General features: G+C 44.3%; 1 long non-coding RNA gene across 1 annotated transcript in view; it reads right to left on the reverse strand.

Annotated features, from left to right (window-relative positions):
* Positions 1-20,324, reverse strand: part of LOC131383600 (uncharacterized) — a 123,847-nt gene that overhangs the window by 41,997 nt on the left and 61,526 nt on the right. The window contains exon 2 of the long non-coding RNA XR_009213748.1: positions 3,390-3,554. This is a non-coding gene — a long non-coding RNA (uncharacterized LOC131383600). The remainder of the gene's footprint in view (positions 1-3,389; positions 3,555-20,324) is intronic.

A 20,324-nucleotide genomic window follows, 5' to 3' on the forward strand; every position in this document is an offset into this window, starting at 1 on the left:
ATTATGAAAGTAAGGGTGTGAATAATAGCCACCATTAGTGGTGAGTCACTGCCATCTCACGAAGTAGAAACAGGATGTTGTTAAGTCAGCAAAAAAAGGGGGATGCAGCCTTGCTTCTCCAAGGAGGGTGGCTCCTCTGCGGCAGCCATGAGCCGGTCCAACACTGGCTGCCTTTTCAGGGCCCTGTAACCCAGTTGAAAGATGTGTGTAGGGTCGGAAGGAGGAACAGGAAGATACAAATTAAACAGAAAACACACAAAATGAAGCAGCAAACACACAAAAGATGATTACTGGGCAGCTCTCCTGTGAGGGGAGAGTGGACGCCATAGGAGGCTGAAGGAGGTGCTCCCGGGAGCTGGATGGACAGGAAGGTATCGTGAGGAGGCAGGACTTCAGCTGGGACTTGAAGGGAGAATGGGATTTGGAAATAATGGCATTCCAGGTGGAAGTCATGGGCCACCCAGACAGAGTCCCAGGAGATAGGGGAGTGAACCAGGGTATTCTCAGGATGGAGTGGAGGTGGGAGGGATCCCTGCCCATGAGACAGGGCAGAGAAATCTGGGTGGGCGGCCTGCTTAGTGGAGAGTTGATTACCTGGCCAGGGAGTGTGTCCATCACACAGTCGGGGAATGACTTGAGGGAGACAGCAGGTCAGGGAGTAAGTAGTAGACAGGCCATCTACAGCCAGGCAAAGTGGCTTTGGACCCTGGCTTCACTCCGCAATAGGTACAAAATAGGAAGGGACACGCCTGTTTGAACTTTAGGTACCTCTATTTGTTACTTGGGCTTGATAGGTATTGTCCCAGGGCTTTTCTAGGGCCCCTCCTGGCATCAGAGAATAGGAATCAAGTCCAAACAGGCCTGGAGAGGCAGAGACACCAGGCCCTTTCCCAAGCACCTGTCACAGCTCTCTGCCCAGGGCCTTTTAGGGAGGCCAGACAGTAACAAAGACAGGGGTGCCACTAGCCACCCCGGGTAGGACACTTCTGTCCTTTGTGGGCTATGAGTCAAAGGTCCAAATGAAGGATATTTAGTTTGCCTTTTCGCTTACAGATTAGATGAACAAATAGTGCAAGGCCTCCCAGAACAATGAGCCCAAGAAAGGGCTGGGCCAGAAAGGACTTGAGTCTGGGGTTCCTGACTCCCAAAGCACGAGGCCCAAAGGCCGCCTGGGTGAAAGGTCTGAGTCGGCCTGGGAGGGACCCGCAGCTGCTCAGGGCCGCCCCTTCCGGCGTGATTTCAAAAGGTACTCCTGGCCTCCAGCTCAGAGGACTGTGTGCCTTCAAGGATTCATTATTCAGTAAGAAGTCAGATGCTGTTTGGAAAACAAACCTTTCCTGCATATCCACCCAAGTGGGACACTTTAACATAAGAACACTATCTATCATCACAACAGCCCTGTCATTTAGGTATTTTTAATCCACAATTTACAAATGAAGACATTAAGCTCAGAGAATTTGATCCAAGTTTCAGAGCTGGTAAGCCACAGCTCCAGCATTCAATCCTTGGTCTCATTCCTTCCCAGCCCACTGTTTTTATCCAAGATGCCACAATGACCTCTTCCCTGCAAGAGCCTGCCTTGAGGCTTCTGGGAGTTTTGTCAGTCGAAGCTTTCTTGGCTCTGTTTTCACAGTTTGGGAAATGGTACCAACACAGGCATTTCTTCCTACTGTTTGCCCATCATGACGCACCCACTGTTGCCTCCTTAGACTGCTCCTGTGCTATTCCCAGAAGAAATATTACTGCTACTACCACTACTACTAATATAAATGATCTTCACATATTGAGTTTCTACGTTGTGCTCAGCACATGAGTTTATAAATATATGGTCTTATTTAACCCTATAATTATACCTTTTTTTTTTTGTGAGACAGTCTCACTCTGTTGCCCAGGCTGGAGTACAGTGGCCCAATCTCAGCTCACTGCAACCTCTGCCTGCCGGGTTCAAGCAATTCTCCTGCCTCAGCCTGCCGAGTAGCTGGGAGTACAGGCTCACGCCACCATACCCAGCTAATTTTTGTATTTTAGTAGAGACGGGGTTTCACCCTGTTGGCCAGGCTGGTCTCAAATTCCTGAGCTCAAGTGATCTGCCCGCCTTGGCCTCCCAAAGTGCTGGGCTTATAGTCGTGAGCCGCTGCTCCCAGGTTATACCTATTTTCTGTATTAGGATCCGAAAACACAGAGAGATAAACACACTTGCCCAAGATCACCCAAGTAGTAAGTGGTGAAACTGGGATTTGGACACATGAACTCTGACTTCAGAGCATGTGAATTTAAGCACGGATTCAATACACATACGTACACACCCAACCTGTTCTCCCTATTTCCTGTCTTGATCATTTTGGAAATAATCAAAACAGAGAATGTGACAAATAAACTTGTCCCAGGTCCTTTCCTTGAGAACTAACATCACCCATCAACCCAGTGGCTCTAGCCAAATATCTAAGAGTCATCTTGATTTGTATATATATTTTTTCTTTTTTTTTTTTTTTGAGACAGAGACTCACTCTGTCACCCAGGCTGGAGTGCAGTGGCACAATCTCAGCTCACTGCAACCTCCACCTCCTGGGCTCAAGCGATTCTCCTGCCTCAGCCTCCCCAGTAGCTGGGATTACAGGTGCCTCCCACCACACCCAGTTAATTTTTGTATTTTAGTAGAGATAGGGTTTCACCAGATTGGCCAAGCTGGTCTTGAACTCCTGCCCTCAAGTGATCCTCCCACCTCAGCCTCCCAAAGTGCTGGGATTACAGGCATGAGCCGCTACACCCAGCCTTGATTCAATGTATTTTCACATACTGATAATTATAAAGCAAGCAGAGTCTTATTTAAACCTGTGATTATTCTATGTAACAGAATTTGAATCCATTAGCATGGTGATTATTCTTCCTGAGTGGGAGACACTAGTCTCTGTTTGGTCGTTAGCCATGAAACACCTTTATACACATCACACTAAATCTCATTCTCTGCAACAAGTGCTGTCCCTCCTCTGAACCCGTGAGCCATCCAGCCTAAAACAAAGAGAAACTTTTATGACTAGCCACATTGTTTTCACTTTTAAACAAACCTACAGAAAAGAACACTCATTACCAACGTATTTGTTAATAGTAAATTGCTATCATCAAACCTAACAAGGTTTGGGCCTTTCAAGTGTTGGGAGCTTGGAATTTGGGAAGCCAGGATTGGGGCTGGAGGAGGAGGTGGCATTCTTAAAGAGATGGAAGGATCCTATCCATCCGATCAAAGAATCCAATCAAAGAACAAACTTCCCAATCTTTAACAATCCATGCATACCTTAGTGAGGACAGCAAAATGCAAAATAAATTATTATGTTAAAATTGACTGGCATGAAATTCTCATGGCGGGAAGAGAAATGGAAACCCTGGCTCACCATAGCCTGCTCATATCCTCAGCTCGGACAATGGGAAGTGCATTCCCAGCATCCTTGTGGTCTCCATGATGTGATTAAGGCCAGCAGTGTCCCCCGGAGTGGCAGCTGTGCAGCGTCGAAGCCCCTCTGATGTCTACAGGACTCACCTGCTGCATCCTCTGCAAACTGCAAAGGATAAAAAGACACTGCCTGACCCTCCAGTGCTGCACCACCAGTCTCGCTGCGCTTCCATTCCTTTATATTGTAAATATTCCCTTTACTTAGCTGACACCTTCATTTTTTTTCTTTTTTTCTTTTTTTCCCCCCTGAGACGGAGTCTAGCCCTGTCGCCTAGGCTGGGGTGCTATGGCACGATCTTGGCTCACTGCAACCTCCACCTCCCAGGTTCAAGCGATTCTCCTGCCTCAGCCTCTCCAGTAGCTGGGATTACAGGCACCTGCCACTATGCCTGGCTAATTTTTGTATTTTTAGTAGAGACGGGGTTTCACTGTGTTGGCCAGGCTGTTCTGTAACTCCTGACCTTGCGATCCACCCGCCTCGGCTCCCAAAGTGCTGGGATTACAAGCGTGAGCCACCACGCCCAGCCAACACCTTCAATTTTTAAGTATTTGGAGCCAGGCAGCCTTCTGGTGTCAAGGACCTGGAGTGCTAGAAGAAGCTATCAGCTCCCACGAAACCAGTGTGGTCATGGTGTGATTTTGAAAAGCCCCTTGGCTCTTACCTTAAGAAGCCCTCAGAGTCTAGGAGAATGGAGTTGCCAAATGGCATAGAAACAGCAATTGTTCTATGTTACACCAGGCTGTCTGTTACACCACTGTTTGCACAGTGGTTCTCTATGCCCATGAAATGACACCCACCAGCCAAGCAACAGAAGTAGCTGCTGCTTGGAGCCTGTGCAAAACTGAGCTGCTCAGGAAGTACAGAAAGCCCTTTTCTCTGAAAACAATATTCTGAAGTATTTGTCAAAATACTGTTATGAATCTTTTAAACTTTACAAAGCTGGCTGGGCATGGTGATTCACAGCTATGATCCCACTTTGGGAGGCTGAAGTGGGAGGATCACCTGAGGCCAGGAGTTCAAGATGAGCCTGGGTAACACAGTGAAAACAAATAAATTAAAAATAAATGTTAAAAAATTTGAGCTGGGCATGGTGGCATACACCTATAGTCCCAGCTACTCAGGAGGCTGAGGCAGGAGGATTGCTTGAGCCTAGGAGTTTAAGGCTGCAGTGAGCTATTAGTGCACCACTGCACTCCAGCCTGGGTGACAAAGGAAGAAAAAAAAAAAAAAAAAAAAAAAGACAACGCCTTTACAAAGCTATTTTTCTGTTACAGAGATAATCATGTTAAGAGTCAAAGGTTAGGCCAGGCACAGTGGCTCACACCTGTAATCCCAGCACTTTGGGAGGCTGAGGCAGGTGGATCCCTTGAGTCCAGGAGTTTGAGACCAGCCTGGGCAACATGGCGAAACGCTGTCTCCACAGAAAAAAAAAAAAAAAAAAAAACCCACAAAAATTAGCTAGGTGTGGTGGCTTGCGCTTCCCAGCTACTTGGGAGGCTGAGGTGGGAGAATCACTTGAGCCCAGGAGGCAGAGGTTGCAGTGAGCTGAGATCATGCCACTATACTCCAGCCTGGGCCACAGAGTGAAACTCTGTCTCAAAAAAAAAAAAGGTGAAAGGGTAAATGTACCCTGTCAGGTATTGTTCCACTAAATGTTACAAGATACTTGACAATAACTTTATTTTAACTAAGGGCTAACCTCAAAAACTGATAGCCATCTTAAAATGAAGATGACAAGCACTCCATCCTCAAATAATCTAAAATGTATTCCCAATCAGAAGATCAGTACGTTTTACCAATATTAACATTTCTATCCTTTCCCTAATTGATTATTTCGCTGAAGGCCTATATGTGTGATATGCTACTGGCATATCGAAAGAGGGTTGTTTTTGAACCTGCACGGTGATTACTTCTGCATTTTTATTCTTTTTTTTGCAGGGGAGGGAGTAGTTTGAATATAGTGTATTGGAAAGAGAAAGCGTTTTGAAAACAGAAGGATCTTAATGCAAATCCAGATTGAACCATTTCCCTCTTTGTGGTCTGGGCAAGTTCATTTCACCCCTCTGAGCCACAGTCTATTTTTCTACTAACCTCTGTCACAGGTTCCAGCAGTGATTAAGTAAAATTACAAATTTGGGAGCCTGCCATGTAATAGGAGCCCCTTACCTTTTCTAATTATTTCTTACGTGGTAAGCATCCCTAATAAGTATTCACACCTGGTTTGTGGAGTCTACCTGCATGCCTCAGGTGACGTAAGAACATGGTTCACGTGAGGTCTGATCTCACAGGGCGGTGCTGGCCAGGCCCAGCATTGCAAAGATTCCTTCTATTATTCCCAAATTCTTCTCATTTTTTTTAACACTCTTTGCCCTTTTCCCTAGGTCAAACGGAAGGGTATGATCCCTACAATAAAGCACAGACTTATTTTTTCCTTAGGCCTGTCAAATACTGCCCGACAACCCCTGTTCTGTCCCAAGGAATGATGTAGCAACTCCTTAAGAATTCCCACCCAGCATTCTTACTAGTGAAACCTGAGTTGGTCATTACAACTATTTTTGTGGGATTTTAAAAAATCAGATCTAAATAACAAGCAAACATGTAACCGTGCATTTGTGCTATCCTTAGATTGTTATGGTTAAAAAGGGATAATTGATTTTAAGTTAAATATTCCTCATATCCTGATCCACCCCTCGAGTACTAGCTTTAATATTTTATAGACTACGTGGTCCGACCTATTGACCCAGGTCCTGATGTGCCCACGGACAAGCCGGAAGGGCCATCCTTCCCACTGGCTTTGCAATCTGGAGGCTGACAACCACCCAGCCTGCCACCCGTCAAAGTCCCTGCTGGTGACTCTCTCCCCCAGCAAGCTGCCTCCCTTCCCCCACTTTCCCAAACATCTTGGGCATCTCAAACAATCCAATTACACTCAGGTTGTTTAAACAAACAGCAGCACAATTCCCCAGCCCAGAGCCCCAACTGAGGGATTCCCTTGGGCCAACTCTCACCACCTCCACCCCCAACCACAAGCCACTTTCAGAGAAGAGCAGCCCTGAAAAGAGACAATGGGCTCTGGGTTAACAGTGGGTAGTTTTCCATGTCTAAATGTTTGCAGACACTTGGTAAAGTGTCCCAGGCCAAGTTTCCAAAGGACAATACCTCCACACCACTGAGTTTGTTTAAGCAGGCAATCCCAGATAAGAAGGGGGTTGCCCCGCCTCTTCAAAAGCCAAGAATGCAAGACAGGGGCTGGAGGCAATGCTGTGGGAGGTTGGGACAAATTCCACTGGAACAAGGAATACTTGAGTCCCTCTCTCCACTCCCACCCTCCCTTAAAATAATAGATTTACCCTAAAGAAAAGGTGAAGTCAGGAGGTTGGGGGAGTTTTTCTAAGTATTTCACAAATAAGACAGCTGGGACAAGGCAGCGTGCTATTTATAATGCCACAGCTGAGCTGGATTTAGAAGATGCAAGGCGTGGTGGCGGGCACCTGTAGTCCCAGCTACTCGGGAGGCTGAGGCAGGAGAATGGTGTGAACCCGGGAGGCGGAGTTTGCAGTGAGCTAAGACCATACCACTGCACTCCAGCCTGGGCGACAGAGCGAGACTCCATCTCAAAAAAAAAAAAAAAGATGAAAGGGTTGCTTACAGTTTCTCACTGAGCAGGCATTCAGTCCCTGCAGAAGGACTGACTGCCTTCCCCACTGGGCAGTTCACGTCATGTAAAATGCCCGTTAATGCCCAATGCCTTACATTTTTTGTTGAAAAGCAAAAGAACCAACCGTTCTTATCTCCAGGCCAATTCTGAAGGGCTGCCACCAAACCTGTAAGGACCATCACTCGCCCAACAAATATGTCTAGATCATCCACTTAGAACAAATCCATAATGGTACAGGGGCAGCGAATAGAGGCAATATCTAGATTCACATGTGATAGAAAGTGGTGTCTTATTTATTTATTTATTTATTTATTTATTTATTTATTTATCTATTTATTTTGTAGAGACAGGGTCTCCCTATGTTGTCCAGGCTGGTCTCGAACTCCTGGCCTCAAGTGATCCTCCCACCTTGGCCTCCCAAAGTGCTGGGATTACAGGCGTGAGCCACTACATCTGGCCGGTAAGTGTCTTAAAAGAAGAGCAAGCAAAGACTCTGGAAGCTCAGAGAAGAGATGGCTTCTGGCTGTGAGGAGGTGAGCTGATCAGAGAAAGCTTCACAGGGAGGAGGTGTTTGAGTCAGCCCTTGAACCGGTAGGAAGGGTGAAGATGAAAGCCAGCTCCATCATCAGGCCATGGATAGGCTCTTCCCACATATTTCTAGTTCTTTCTACATCTCTGGATCCTTCAGCCATTAAAACAGGTATTCTTACATTTTCTGGTTCACAGACCCTTTCAAGGGAATCCTTGGAAGCTGTGGATTCCCTCTCCAGAAGAATGTACATATCCCAAAATATGGCATGCCATTTCAGCCAGTGCCCAGACTTATCCAGGGACTTCGGTTAAGAATTCTTGGGATCAAATGTTGGCAGACCCATTTCTGCCGAGGGTCTGACAGGAGAATTGAGAGAAAAACAAAATTTCCATCCACTCATTCTTTACACTTTTATTCATATTTTTTAAATTAACTAATGTATTTGGTCTACAAAACCCTAAAGAAGAAAAGAAAGGGCTTCTTCACTTTCCATGTTATTTGAAAAGTCCATTGATCTAATGAGCGACATCTTGGGAGAAACCAGAAGACTTTTGTACCTTCTTTGGGTTGCAAATTCTGAAGAAGGCTTTTCAAAAGCCCAAAAACTGACACTCCAAAAGTGGTTTTCACAAAGGAATCTAAATCAGACTTCAGCATGTCACTTCTACAATATCTGAGAGCCACAAATATGGATAGAAAGGTCTGGCTTAATGGTGCGTCACCAAGATGGCACTGAGCCTCACTCATCCTTTGCACACCAAACATGTTTGAATGAATAAATCACTGATTGAGGGAGTGGATGAGAAGTTTTATGACAGAACAAATGGGACAGACACACATGGAGTTTTGGTGAGTAAAAGTGTAGGTTGGCCAGGCGCGATGGCTCACGCCTGTAATCCCAGCACTTTGGGAGACCAAGGCAGGTGGATCACCTGAGGTCAGGAGTTTGAAACCAGCCTGACCAACATGGGGAAAATCAGTCTCTACTAAAAATACAAAAAATTAGCCGGGCATGGTGGCGCATGCCTATAATCCCAGTTACTCGGGAGGCTGAGGCAGGAGAATCACTTGAACCCAGGAGGCGGAGGTTGCGGTGAGCCGAGATTGTGCCGTTGCACTCCAGCCTGGACAACAAGAGTGAAACTCCGTCTCAAAAAAAAAAAAGTGTAGGTTACTTTATACTGCAGCTCATTCCAGAATACTGGATAAATGAAACAGATGTGGAAACAAACAGATGCGTATGTAAATAAAACAGATGTGTTAAATATTAATTTGAGCAACTACCTAAAATATATACAAGCTCATAATTTAAAGGTATTCGACTACAATTCCTGATATATCTGAAATTTTTTTTTTTTTTTTTTTTTTGAGATGGCGTTTCGCTCTTTTTGCCCAGGCTGGAGTGCAATGGTGCGTTCTCGGCTCACCACAACCTCTGCCTCCCGGGTTCAAGCAATTCTCCTGCCTCAGCGCCCCGAGTATCTGGGATTACAGGCATGCGCCACCACACCCAGCTAATTTTGTATTTTTAGTAGAGGCAGAGTTTCACCATGTTGGTCAGTCTGGTCTCGAACTCCTGACCTCAGGTGATCCGCCCACCTCAGCCTCCCAGAGTGCTGGGATTACAGGCGTGAGCCACCATGCCCGGCTGAAAAATATTTTTAATTAAACCTTTGATATAAGTGTAAACTCACATGCAGTTGTAAGAAATAATGCTAAGAGATCCTGGGTACTCTCTAGCCAGTATTTTGGGTACTGATTCTTCCCACTTTATTCTCTTTCAAGATTGTTTTAGCTATTCTAGTTCCTTTTCCTTTCCATCTATATTTTAGAAGAATCAAAATGCTATATCTCCCACTGATAACATCCTGCAAAACTACAGCACAGTATTTCAACCAGAATATTGACAGCATTACAGAGAAGACATAGAATAGAATGGTTCCATCACTACAAGGATAACTCATACTGCCCTTCCCTTCCACCCCTACTACTTCCTTAATGTTTGGCAATACTAATCTGTCGTTCATTTCCGTAATTTTTTCATTTCAAGAATATCATATGAATGGAATCATTTTGAGATTTGCTTTTTTCCCCAATACCTTGAGATCCATCCAAGTTGTTGTGTGTCTCCACCCTCTGTTTCTTCTTATTGCTGAGTGGTATTTCATAGTATTGATGAACCGCAGTCTGTTTAACCAGTAACCTGTTGAAGGACATCTGGGTTGTTTCAGTTTTGCTATTAGGAATAAAGGTGCTACAAATATCCATGTACAAGTTTTTGTGTGAACATAAATTTTCATTTCCCTGGGATAAATGCCCAGGAGTGTAATTGTTGAGTCACATCATAATTGCATACTTAGTTATTGAAGAAACTGACAAACTGCTTTACAGAGATGCTGAAGCATTTTACATTCCCATCAGCAAAGCATGCTGGTCTTCAGCACATCTTCACCTGCAGAAATAGTGTTATCACAACGTTTTGTTTAAACATTCTGATAGGTGTATGGTGATATCTCATTTTGGTTTTAATTTGTATTTTCATAATGGCTAATGGTGTTGAACATCCTTTCATGTGTTTATTTGCCATCTGTATGCCTTCTTTAGAGAAATGTCTCTTCTGATTGTCCATTTTTCAGTTGGATTGTTTGATGGTTTTACTGTAGAGTTTTGAGGGTTCTTTATATATTCGAGATACTAGTCCTTTGCCAGATATGTGGTTTGCAAATATTCTGTCCCAGCTTCTAGCTTGTGTTTTCATCCTCTTCACATGGTCTTTTATAGAGTAAAAGTTTTCAATTCTAATGAAGTACAGTTTATCAAGTTAAAAAAATATACCCAACTAATTTTTTAAAGTAGTTGGGTATATTTTTTAGAATTTAAAAAAACAATTTTTTATTTTTAATTTTAAAATTTTTTTCTACAACTTTTTATTTTTCCTATAATTTTGATTTTTATATAAGGTGTGAGACTTGAGGTTCTTTTTGTTTTCTTTTGTTTTGTTTTTTGCCTATGGATGTCCAATTGCTCCAGCACTGTTTATAAAAGGCTATCTTTCATTGAATTGCTTTTGTACATTTGTTAAAAATTAGTTTTGTATATTCATGTGAGTCTATTTCTGGGTTCTCTGTTCCATTGATCTATGTACGTATGTCTCTGCCAAAACTACACAATGTTGATTACTATGTATATTAAGTCCTAAGATCAGGTAGGTTGATCCCAGCGCAGTGGCTCACACCTGTAATCCTAGCACTTTGGGAGGCTGAGGCAAGAGGATCACTTGAGCCCAGGAGTTCAAAACCAGCCTAGGCAATATAGCAAGACCTCATCTCTATTTTTTTCTCTTTTTATTTTTACTTTTTATTTTTTGAGACAGAGTCTTGCTCTGTTGCCCAGGCTGGAGTGCAGTGGCACAATCTTGGCTCACTGCAACCTCCATCTCCGGGGTTCAAGTGATTCTCCTACCTCAGCCTTCCTAGTAGCTGGGATTATAGGTGCATGCCACCACGCCTGGCTAATTTTTGTATTTTTAGTAGAGATGGGGTTTCACCATGTTGGCCAGGCTGGTCTCGAACTCCTGACCTCAAGGGATCTGCCAGACTCAGCCTCCCAAAGTGTTGGGATTACTGGCATGAGCCACCATGTCTGGCTTATTTTTTTTAAATAAAAAATAAATAAAATTAAAATCAGGTAGGTTGATTCTTCCCAATTTATTCTTTTTCAGAATTGTTTTAACTATTCTAGGTCCTTTGTCTTTCCATATAAGTTTTAAAATAATCAAAATCCTGCTGGAATTTTGACAGGAATTACATTAAAGCTGTACTTCAGGCCAGGTGCGGTGGCTCACATCTGTAATCCCAGCACTTTGGGAGGCCAAGGCAGGCAGATCATGAGGTCAGGAGATTGAGACCATCCTGGCTAACACAGTGAAACTCCGTCGTTACTAAAAATACAAAAAATTAACCAGGCACGGTAGCACGGGTCTGTAGTCCCAGCTACTTGGGAGGCTGAGGCAGGAGAATCACTTGAACCCGGGAGGTGGAGGTTGCAGTGAGCCGAGATCACGCCACTGCACTCCAGCCTGGGTGACAAAGCAAGACTCCATCTCAAAAAAAAAAAAAAAACTGTACTTCAATTTGAGGAAAATTGACATTTACTATAAATGAGTCTTCTAGTCCATGAGTGTGGCGTTTCTCTCCATTTGTTTAGATCTTGTCTAATTTCCCTCGTTAGCATTTTGTAGCTGTCAATATACAAATCCTATACATGTTTTTTCAGACTTCCTAAATATTTTTCTCTCTTTTTTTTTTTTTTTCAGCCAGAGTCTTGCTCTGTTGCCCAGGCTGAAGTGCAGTGACACGATCTCAGCTCACTGCAACCTCCACCTCCTGGGTTCAAGTGATTCTCCTGCCTCAGCCCCCTGAGTAGCTGGGACTACAGGCGCACGCCACCATGCCTGGCTAATTTTTGTATTTTTAATCGAGACGGGGTTTCACTATGTTGGCCAGGCTGGTCTCGAACTCCTGACCTTGTGATCTGCCCATCTTGGCCTCCCTAAGTGCTGGGATTACAGGTGTGAGCCACCGCGTCCAGCCTATTTCTTTTTTTTGAGTGATTATAAATGGTGTAGTATTTTGTTGTTGTCGTTTCCATTGCTAGTATATAAAAATACAATTGATTTTCATGTGTCTATCCTGTAGCCCATGACTTTGCTGAACTAATTTGTTTTAGTTCTAGAGGTTTTTGTTTTGTTTTTGTTTTTTAATTCTTTGGGATTTTCCATGTAGACAATTATGTTACCTGCAAATAAAGACAGTTTCCATTTTTTCTTTTTAACCTGTATGTCTTTTATTTCCTTCACCTGCCCTGTTGCACTGAGTAGAACTTCCAGAACTATGTTGAATGTGAGCAGTGACAGCACACATCCTTACCTTCTCCCCAGTGTTAGTCTTTGATTGTTAAGTATAATGTTAGTGGTGGATATTTTATAGATGTTCTTTATCAAATTGAGGAATTTCTCATCTCTTCCTATTTTTCTGAAATTTTTTTTTTATCAGGAATAGGTACAAAATTTGTCAAATGCATTTAATGACAAGTGGGTTAATATAATCAAGTTATTTTTCTTCTATGGCCTATTAATATGGTGGATTACATTGATTGGTTCATTTTACAAAGTTTGAACCAGTCTTGCATCCTACAATAAATACCACTTGGTCTTGGTGTTTAATTATTTTCATATATTGCTGAATTCTATTTGCTATTATTTTATCAACAATTTTTGAGGCCAGGTGCAGTGGCTCCTGCGTGTAATCCCAGCACTTTGTGAGGCCAAGGCAGGAGGATCACTTGCATCCAGGAGTTTGAGACCAGCCCGAGCAACATGGCGAAACCCCGTCTCTACAAACAATACAAAAACTAGCCAAGTGTGATGGCATGCACCTGCAGTCCCAGCAACTCAGGATGCTGAGGTGGGAGGGTTACTTGAGCCTGGGAGATTGAGGCTGCAGTGAGCCATGATAGTGCCACTGCACTCCAGCTTGGTTGACAGAGCAAGACCCTTTCTCAAAAAAAAAAAAAAAAAAAAAAAAAGAGAGATTTTTGAATTTGTATTCCCAAACGATATTGTTATGTAGTTTTCTTTTTTGTCAGTCTTTTTCTGGTTTTGTTATCAAGATTATACTAGCTTCATCAAATGTATCACAAAGTGTTCCCTCTTCTATTTTCTGGAAAAAATATTGTGTGGAATTGGTGTTACTTCTTTTTTCTTTTTTTTTTAAATTTGTGTGTGTGTGACAGGGTCTCATTCTGTTGCCCAGACTAGAGTGCAGTGGCACAATCATGGCTTATTGCAGCCTCGACCTCACAGGCTCAAGTAATCCTCCCACCTCAGCCTCCTGAGTAGCTGAGACCACAGGTGTGTGTCACCACATCTGGCTAATTTTTTTTTCTTTTTTGTAAAGATGGGGGTCTCCTTATGTTGCCCAGGCTGCTCTTGAACTCCTGGGCTCAAGTGATCCTCCCACCTTGGCCTCCCAAAGTGCTGGGATTATAGGTGTGAGCCACCACACCCAGCCTAATTCTTGTTTAAACATTTGATAGAATGCTCTGGCAAAACTATTTAGGTCTAAAGATTTGTGTGTGTGTGTGTGTGTGTGTGTGTGTGTGTGTGTGTGTGTGCGGGGGGGTTCATTATGAATTAAATGTCCTTAATAACTATAGAGCTAGTGAAATTATCTATTCCAACTCAGATTAGTTGAAGTAGTGTGTGTGTGTGTGTGTGTGTGTGTGTGTGTGTGTGTGTGTGTGTGTGTGTGTGTGTGTGTGTGTGTGTGTGTGTGTGTGTGTGTGTGTGTGTTCTGAGACAGAGTCTCGCTCTGTCTCCAGGCTGGAGTGCAGTGGTGTGATCTTGGCTCACTGCAACCTCTGCCTACCGGATTCAAGTGATTCTCCTGCCTCAGCCTCCTGAGTAGCTGGGACTACAGGCACATGCCACCAAGCCCAGCTAATTTCTGTATTTTTAGTAGAGATGGGGTTTCACCATGTTGGCCAGGATGGTCTCTATCTCTTGAACTCGTCATCTGCCCCCCTCGGCCTCCCAAAGTGCTGGGATTACAGGTGTGAGCCACCACACCCAGCCTGTAGTTTGTGTTTTTTGAGGAATCAGTACATTTTATCTAAGTCATCTGAGATCTAAATTTATGGATGCAGAGTTGTTTGCAGTATTCCCTTATTGTCCTTTTGATGTTTTCAAGACACGTAGTGAAAGCCCCTGTTTCACCTCTGATAGTTGTAATTTGTGTCTTTTCTCTTCCTTGGTTTGTCTCTCCTTCTAGAGGTTTGTCAATTTTAGTGATCTTTTTAAAGACCAACCATTGTTCCATTGACTTTCTTAATTGTTTTTCTGTTTTCAATTTCACTGCTTTCTACTTTTATCTTTATTGCTTCCTTCCCTCTGATTGGCATAGGTTTTTTTTCCCTCTTTTCTAGTGTAAGCTTTTTTTTTTTTTTGAGATGGAGTCTTGCTCTGTCACTCAGGCTGGAGTGCAGTGGCACGATCTCGGCTCACTGCAAGCTCCGCCTCCCAGGTTCACGCCATTCTCCTGCCACAGCCTCTCCAGCAACTGGGACAACAGGCACCCGCCACCACGCCTGGCTACTTTTTTTGTATTTTTAGTAGAGACAGGGTTTCACCGTGTTGGGCAGGATGGTCTCGATCTCCTGACCTCGTGATCCGCCCGCCTCGGCCTCCCAAAGTGCTGGGATTACAGGCATGAGCCACTGTGCCCAGCTAGTGTAAGCCTTTAATGCTATAAATTTTCCTCTCAGCACTGCCTTAGCTGTATCCCACAAATCTTGGTATATTTTATTTTCATTTTCATTCAGTTCAATATGTTTTTTAATTTCCCTTGATACTTCCAAAAAAAGACTTTCCTCTTTATGTCTAGTTTCCAAGGGTTTGGAGATTCTCCTGTTAACCTTTCTGGTATTGATTCCTAGTTTGATTCCATTGTGGTCATAAACACTCGGTATGATTTCGACTTTCTTTTTTTTAATTTAATTTATTTTTTTTTAGAAATCAGATCTTGCTGTATCGCCCAGGCCGGAGTGTAGAGGCTATTCACAGGTGTGATCATAGCGTACTACAGCCTCACATTACTGTGGCTTCAAGCGATCTTCCCAAGTAGCTGGGAATACAGGTGCATGCCACCACGCCCTCAGTACAATTTCAATTCTTTTAATCATATCTTTATATGTATCTTTACATATATCATTAATGCATCTTTTTTTTTTTTTTTGAGACAGAGTCTCACTGTTGCCCAGGCTATAGTGCAGTGGCTCGATCTTGGCTCACTGCAACCTCCGCCTCCCGGGTCCAAGCAATTCTCCTGCCTCAGCCTCCCAAGTAGCTGGGACTACAGCACGTGCCACCATGCCTGGCTAATTTTTTGGATTTTTGGTAGAGACAGGGTTTCACTGTGTTAGCCAGGATGGTCTCAATCTCCTGACCTTGTGATCCGCCTGCCTCGGCCTCCCAAAATGTTGGGATTACAGGCGGGAGCCACTGCACCCGGCCCTTTTAATGATGCATCTTTACACATATCTTTAAATGTATCTTTAATGTATTATATATTTTGTAAATTGGATTTATTTCAATGTGGCCTACCAGTAACCCCAAGGGCTTGTTTGTGAGTACTTCCAGCTTCTGGCTTATCTGAAGACATTAGCTCCTTTAGACCTTTTATTAAATTGGGCTATTTTCCATAGCAAGCAATAATGAAATTTTAAATGTCATCAGCTCTTTTTTTTTTTTTTTTTTTTTTTTTTGAAATGGAGTCTCACTCTGTCACCAAGGCTGGAGTGCAGTGGCATGATCTCGGCTCACTGCAACCTCCACCTCCCAGGTTCAAGCAATTCTCCTGCCTCAACCTCCCAAGTAGCTGGGACTATAGGTGCGCACCGCTACGCCCAGCTAATTTTTGTATTTTCAATAGAGACGGGGTTTCACCATGTTGGCCAGGATGGTCTCAATCTCTTGCCCTTGTGATTCACCCACTTCGGCCTCCCAAAGTGCTGGGATTACAGGCGTGAGACACCACGCCCGGCCCAGCTCTTCTTTTGAGGTTGCATCTTTTTTCTGCCCCACACTGTCCTCAAATGAGAGAGAACTGGGAGATGGCTAAGCCAAGGGGTCCACGGGGGAGGACAATCTTCACTTTGCTAAAAGTCAACTAAGGAGGCTATAAAACATACCCCTGCTTTCCCCTCTCTATCAATCTTAGAGAGCCAAGCACAAGAAAAAAGCAAGATTAGGATCACTCTCTAAAAAAGCCCCTAGCTGGTAAGGAATGTAAACCTGGCAAAATATTTTCCAGGAAAATTTGTAAGATCCATAAGAGGGAGAGGGACAGGGAAAGTTTTCCATTTCTTCAATTGTCTTTTCCAATGCTGACTGCTGCCAGTTCCCCACAGTGATCTACTACCTCACTCTAGGCCCTGGAACACCCTTGCTTCATTCTGCAGTCCGGGTGAGCTGGCCCCACACATCTTGCAATCTATATTTCCAAAATAACTTGTTCATCAACTCCTGTAAAAAATACAAGCCTGCACCCATACCCTTTACTGGATTCCTGGGAGCAGGGGGGATACCAATCCACTTCCAGAGGCTCTGATGAGCAGGCCAGGGATGTTTTCCCAGCGGAGACCCAACCCTCCGGCCCCTCCTGCTTTTCTCCCCAGCATAAACACAAAGCAGAGACCAAGCTCCCAGCAGGATGACCTATAAGTGACCCTTGGACTGACCTAACACTCTGGTCACTCTCACCGACAGATTTGTTTATCTTGGAACCTTGGAGGCTCTGCACCCAAAAGCTTTGGCCCTAGATTCTAAGTCCACCCCCAGCAAACTGTCAGTCACAGCTTAAGTGCATGTTGTGCAGTTGCATGATAGCTTGAGTTTATTTACCAGAACCTGATGTTTATGCTGTCCAGCAATGAGTACGGGCCATCAGCTGCTGAATTTAGTAAGCAAGGAGCCAACTAGACGTCTCCAGTGGGCATCAGCCCTCATGCCCACAAAATTATCAGGGGACCCCAGTAGTGTGCCTCTCTGCCTCCACCCTCAGGAATTAGAGGTCCCCTGGAGATCCAAATTTGGCATCTCCATCCAAAGGAGAGATTTGTGTTCAGGCCATTTTCCTGAGAGCTTTTTTGTTAGTTAGTTTGTTTGTTTTTTGAGACGGAGTCTCACTCTGTCGCCCAGGCTGGAGTGCAGTGGTGTGATCTCAGCCTACTGCAACCTCTGCCTCCTGGGTTCAAGCAATTCTCCTGCCTCAGCCTCCCAAGGAGCTGGGATTACAGGCACGTGCCACCACACCCGGCTAACCAAGAGCTTATTTTTATGAAACTTACGTGACACAGCTATATCTAAGGCGAGAAAGAAGCTTTAGCTTCTAACCCTGAGTGCATGATGAAAAGCAGCTTGTCTGACAGTACCATGGGCACTGTTTACAAATGAGAGTGACATCTTGATATTTACCTAAAGAGAGACAGATGCTTCCTAAGTTGTGGCACTGGAGGGAGTGATGATCAACAAATTCCGAGCAAAATGGAAATCAAATTTTTACTTTTTTTTTCCTCTTCACCCAGGCTGGAATTCTGTGGCACAGTCGTAGCTTACTGCAGCCTCAAACCCCTGGGCTCAAGGAATCCTCCTGCTTCAGCCTCCTGAGAAGGTAGGACTACAGCCATGTGCCAGTAATCCCGGATAATTTTTTGTAGAGACAAGGTCTCACTATATTGCCCGACTTCTGGTCTCGAACTTCTGTCCTCAAGTGATCCTCCCACCTCAGCCTCCCAAAGTGTTTGGATTATAAGTGTGAGTCACCACATGCAGCCTGAATTTTTTTTTTTTTGAAAAATACAATCACTTAAGGAAACCCAATTGTACTCCTATTCACATTTCATCGGTAATCCCAAGGGGATTATGGCTAGTTGGAAGATTGAATTCATTCTTACTTAGACCCTCCCTACATAATGTCTTTAAGAATGCCTTTTTCAAATGGCTAAGTAAGGTAAACATGAACTTCTAAATAAATGAGGCCAAACCAAGAAAGATGACAAGGTTGATTACAGAGGTGGGCTTTTCTTCCTCCTCTTAGCAGAAGATTTTAAATAGATCTGAACCTTCAAGGAATGCTTTTATTTGGTAGACAAGATGAGGAGAATGAGAACTACCCCTTCAGAGGGCAGTGCAGAAAGGGGACTCTCCCCTTCTCTTTATCCCATTAAAGTCCTGCTGGTCAGTGACTCACAAGGCCCCTCTATTATCAGCCTTGGCTTAAATAAACCTTCTGCCCCTGCACCCACCCGCCTCCCTCAAAGCTGCAGGCTCCATCCATCAATGTCACCTTTGCAGAGTGGCTGCCATGACAGTTCATGATCATTAACCAGCCCTGGTGTGCTTTATGTTAAAAGTTAAGACACATCAAACGCAGCAACTCCGCAGTTCCTTAAAGTTACAGGAGACAGGGATGCACTAGGGCTGGGGCCCACCAAACTTGATGCACAGCTTTGACAAAAGGTGAAAGATGAGCCCTGGGTTTAAAAATGCCTCAGTATCCCTCCCTGCCCCCAACTTCACTCTCAGGGGCAGAAACCAGGAGGAAAACAGATACTGAGAATTGGGCTAAAGAGCAGTGATAAAAGAATGTGAGCCACAGACAGAGCGGCCCTGCTCCAGAACCCCCAGCTGCCCTGTGACGTGGCCCCTCCTGTGCCGGTGACCCCCCACCCCACCCGGAGCAGACAGGCTGCTCCACGGAGAGAACCTCACAGAGAACGTGCCCCTTTCTCCTGCACCCTCATCTGCTGGGCCTTCTTCCTCCCGGGCTCAAATTCCTGTCAGAAGTGGAGGTTGGGCAGTTTCTCTTTCCACTTCACAAAGGTTTAGAACATCTAAGTAAGAGAGCGCGTGAAAGGTGTTGTTTGTGCCTTTGGGTGCCCCTGCTTACATTTCGTGATTTCCCTCGGGGCCGCTGTTTAACGAAGACATTTGCTTTTCTTATCATAGTTTTTCTGTAGCAAGACCCAGCTTGGGGAAATGACCTTGAGAGGAAGTTGGAAGAGAGAAAGAGGGAGCTGGCTCTGCCCACCAGTATGTAAAAATTAAATAACAAAAAGAGAAACAAACAAGCAGCCCACAACCGCCTGCCCTGCCACCCAAGCAATTCTCCTATCCCTCTATGCGTTCACGTGACACATACTTCACCCCTCCCACGGGCCGGGCATTGAGTTAGGACCCAGGGTATAAAGAATCAAAAATGGGTTATAACTCTTTAGGATCTTAAATTCTATGAAGGTAGACAAAATATCTACAATAGAAATAGGCATTGGGGAACCAGAAAAAGAGGAGGGGATCTGTTCTGACGCGATGTGTGGAGAAGGCTTTGGGGATGTGGCCAATTGGCCAAATCTCGAGGTAGGAGCAAGACTTCAACAGAGAAGGAGGAGGAGATGTAACAGCATGAGCAAAGGGAGAAAATTTATGACAGCCAGCATTCATTCAGTGTGCACTGAAATTCAGGCAGTACACCTAGCGTGTTGCACACCTGCACTGTAGCCACCAGCCACAGCGCTCATGAGCACTTGAAATGAGGCTGGCCCGAATTGAGATGTGCTATTATGAGTAATGCACACCAATGGTTTCCATGATTTAGTATGAAAAAAATGTAAACTATCTCAGTAATAATTTTATATTGATTACACGTTAAAATGATAGTATATTGGATGCATTCGATTAAATAAAATATATTAGTCAAATTAATTTCATCTGGGGCCACGCTTGGTGGCTCACACCTGGGATTACAGGTGTGATGCCAGGAGGCCAAGGCAGAAGGATCGCTTGAGCCCAGGAATTGGAGACAAGCCTGGGCAACATGGTGAAACACCGTCTTTACAAAAAATACAAAAATTAGCCAGGCATGGGGGTTCACATCTGTAGTCCCAACTACTTGGGAAGCTGAGGTGGGAGGATGGGTTCAGCTAGGGAGGTCGAGGCTGCAGTGAGCCATGATCACGCCACTGCATTCCAGCCTGAGCAATAGAGCAAGACCCTGTCTCGGAAAAAAAAAAAAAAAAAAAAAGGCTGGGTGCGGTGGCTCAAGCCTGTAATCCCAGCACTTTGGGAGGC

This window comes from Hylobates moloch, unplaced genomic scaffold, assembly GCF_009828535.3.
Source record: "Hylobates moloch isolate HMO894 unplaced genomic scaffold, HMol_V3 SCAFFOLD_5, whole genome shotgun sequence".
NCBI lineage: Eukaryota > Metazoa > Chordata > Mammalia > Primates > Hylobatidae > Hylobates > Hylobates moloch.